Here is a 3,781-nt window from a genome sequence, read left to right as displayed (position 1 = left end):
CAAGCAGGCATTCCCTGCTCTCCTTTAGCCCCTGAGCTGATCCATACCGAGTCTGGCTATCTCCACTCTAACTGGACCTATTACCCTCAGAAACACCAGGACAGCACCCAAGTCAGGAGTCACCTTGTCTCATCACTGTCTTAAGAATGCTCCTTGTCCTCACCCCGAACAAACAAACATTAGCTTCAGTGAGCTTCTGGTGGCGGCCTAGGCAGCATTCTCCACTGGGCAGTGGAGTAATTGGAAAAACCCTTACTCTAAATTGGGAAAGAAAGAGCAACGGGAGACACTGATGCTTAGAATGGATGCTCTGGTTCAACGCTTTCATTGCGTAGTGGAGGGGCCACGGTTCACAAGTGGCTCAGTGTGGGTCCTAGAGCAAGGGAATGTAGTGGGTGAGTCAGGACCCATGCCTGCTGCCTCCGAAACTCCCTGTTGCTGTCCAGCTCCTTTGGAAGGACAGCATTAGAGCACCAGGCCTGTGGAACCTCTTATGAACTCTCCGAGGAATGACATCAGGGAGCGTCTTCACGGTATTCAGTCTTAACCACCTACTTCCTTAGGCCACGAGTGTCATATGATCAGGTAAAGGACCAGAAGCCCCTGCCACTGTCCCACCTTTCAGTGTCACATTCTTATCCCCCACACCTCTCTGGTCCACCCCACGTAGATACTGGTTGTCATACTATACCCTTCCTTACTGTCTCCCTAATTGGGGCATTAGCTTCAGGGAGTTCTCAGAAGGCTGTGGGGATTTGTGCTACACGTACAGCTACTGTGCTTGCCTCCTCACAGGCCCACTATGTCCTTACCAGCTAGCAGCCCCCATCCATCCACTAGAACATCTAAGTGATTTGTATATAATATCTACTCTTTTGTCTAAATCAGTGTCCCTTAGCTATCTTGATTCTGTCTGAGAAAACAAGCCTGGGTTCCCAAACAGCTGGTTACCCATGTTGGCAGCGGTCCGATTCCGACGCTGAGGTCCAGAAAGATGTGGATATTTGGTCATGGGTCTCTCATCTGGAAGGTAGTCTTCCCCCTACCTGGACAAACTACAACCAGCACTTCAAGCAAGGCAGCACTGATCACTATGGGGTCCATGGCAAGCCTGAATGAATCGTGACTCTTGTTGAAAATTTTGGGGGCAATGTGTAAGGTTTTGCTTATAAACTCCCAGTAGGAAAAGAATAGGAAGTGAAAACACATCTTAATTCAGAGAGAAAGGAGGCTACAGATCTATAATGGCAATTTTTTTATTCAAAAGATCCCACAATAAAACCATTTATTGGAACATGGTAATCCTCATTATCTTGGTCCTGCACCTATGGAAGACATTGCTGAATATATATATATATATATATATATATATATATATATATATATATATATTTTAATTTTATTGATTTTTATTAAGCTCTACATTTTTCTCTGCTCCCCTCCCTGCCTCTCCCCTCCTTCAACCCTCTCCCAAGGTCCCCATGCTCCCAATTTACTCAGAAGATCTTGCCTTTTTCAACTTCCTATGTAGATTAGATCTATGTATATCTTTTTTAGGGTCCTCATTGTTGTCAAGGTTCTCTGAAATTGTGATTTGTGGGCTGGTTTTCCTTGCTTTATGCTTAAAAACCACTTATGAGTGAGTACATGTGATAATTGTCTTTCTGGGTCTGTGTTACCTCACTCAAAATGGTGTTTTCTAGCTCCATCCATTTGCCTGTAAAATTCAAGATGTCATTTTTTTTTCTGCTGTGTTGTACTCCATTGTGTGTAGCTGGTCCAAGGGCAAGAAATACAGACTAGCGCTTTGAACGTTCAGGTTCTATTAGGAAACTTGCACCCAAAGATGCAGACTAGCAACTCTTCTCTGTGGAAAAACCTAGTTTAGTAGGAAAATAGAACCTTGGTAGCACACATAGTCACCCACTCCTCCAAACAGGAAGAACTTTTAGTCTTCAAAGACTAACTTCAGTGTTGCTGGGCAGTTGTGTCACATGCCTTTAATCCCAGCACTTGGGAAGCAGAGGTAGATGGATCTCTGTGAGTTCAAAGCCAGCCTGGTCTTCAGAGCTAGAGTTAGTTCCAGGACAATCAAGGCTATTCAAAGAAACCTTGTTTTGGGGAAAACATGATTAATAATAACTTCAGTATAGAAACAACAGTTTGTTTGGGACATCTTACTTGAAAATCTTACTATTGAATGCTGTAACTGGAATATCATCTAAATTTTCAGCTTGTTTGTAGGTGTCCTAAAGCATATTCAGAAGATTTGCATACAGAGAAAGTTCAAGTTACATAGTGATTTCCTAGCAACATGACACCTGAACATTTGTTCATTAGAAACACAGGTCTCAGTTCACTTCCTGTTTTTATGAGCATAACCATGGTTTACAGTATATAAGTTTTTAGTAATCTTATTAGAAATAGAATGTAATAAATAAGGTTCCAGTACTTATTGTTAATTTCCTTGTTATTTGTGATTAAAATAAACTCAAATTTAGGCCAAAAGAAATTGAATTTTTTAAGTATATAAATTATAATTTATATAATTTATTAATTTTTAAGTATATAAATTATAAATTATAATTTGGAATTATGATGTGCTATTTCTCCATGGGGGAAAGTATTTCATTACAGAGAAACACTCAGCAGAGATTATAAAAATCACATCCACTAATAATAATGTCATTTACTTTTTGATTCTGGTAATCACCAATTAGTGGAAACATAATGAAAATTGTGTTTGAAAAGATTTTATAATATAACCTTACAAACAAAAAAGCAAGCATGACTATAAAGTAGTCATCATATTTATAAACCAAAGATAACAGCTCCTGAACAATACTTAAAATGTGACAGGAATGATGACGTGTCCTTTGCACACAAAGCATCAGAGTTTACGGGAAACCTGAGAGACAACTACCTCTATTCTTCAGGTTAGGAACTGAGGTGGAACTGGAGCCCAGGTCTGTGGAGCACAGTCCCAGGTATTGGCATCACAGAAGCCATTTCTATGGCTTGGTGCTAAAATCATCCTAACTACAGTCATTATCCTGGAAGAACCTTCTGGTAAGTTAATCTGTGACATTATTTTGATATGATGAGCTGCTTCCTTTCTCTCTTGGTAGAGTCTGTCCTGGGCTTTTACAGTTCAAGTTCTAACTATGGAATATATATAGGGAGAATTTTATCTAAGAGTGTATCCCCTAATAAATTGACTAAGCTCTAGTGGAAGACCACACACCCAACAATATTTAGGCAACACAAATTGGTCTTCTTTTTTTTAAGGCCAGGAAATTGGGTGGGTAGAGAAGAGGAGGTGGATCTGGGAAGGAAAGGCCAATTATAATCAAAACACATTGCACAAGTTTGTAATCCTCAAAGACTTACTTTTAAGAAGCATTAATTATTCTCTGAGATATCAAGAAATGAAATCTGAGTTGAGTGCCTAAAATAATTGTTGACAGAAAAATATTTACAAACAATTCTTTATATATGTGGTGCATCATACATGTTTTGTTTGGAGATTTTTTTATCTGTGTTTCTCTGCTTTATAAAGGTAACTACTTCCTAAAATAGAATGTATAACATTAATATTTGATCAAATGACTTTTCCATTGGGTCTATGAGGCTGAATTTTCTAAAGTGGGTGGGGGTTGAGAGAGGAGGACCTGAATTATGTGTATCTTCTCTGGAAGATTCAAACATAAGATCAGCCTCAGGCCATTTGAAGGAGTACCTTTTCTGGATGCCAAGAGTTTGGGAACTTTCTTCACATTTG

General features: G+C 39.5%; 1 pseudogene; it reads left to right on the top strand.

Moving 5' to 3' along the window:
- Positions 1 to 994: 994 nt before the first annotated feature.
- LOC119821715 lies at positions 995 to 1,899 on the top strand (annotated as a pseudogene).
- Positions 1,900 to 3,781: the final 1,882 nt, after the last annotated feature.

This window comes from Arvicola amphibius, chromosome 8 (assembly GCF_903992535.2).
Source record: "Arvicola amphibius chromosome 8, mArvAmp1.2, whole genome shotgun sequence".
NCBI classification, from domain to species: domain Eukaryota; kingdom Metazoa; phylum Chordata; class Mammalia; order Rodentia; family Cricetidae; genus Arvicola; species Arvicola amphibius.
This window is presented reverse-complemented; position numbering and strand designations above follow the sequence as displayed.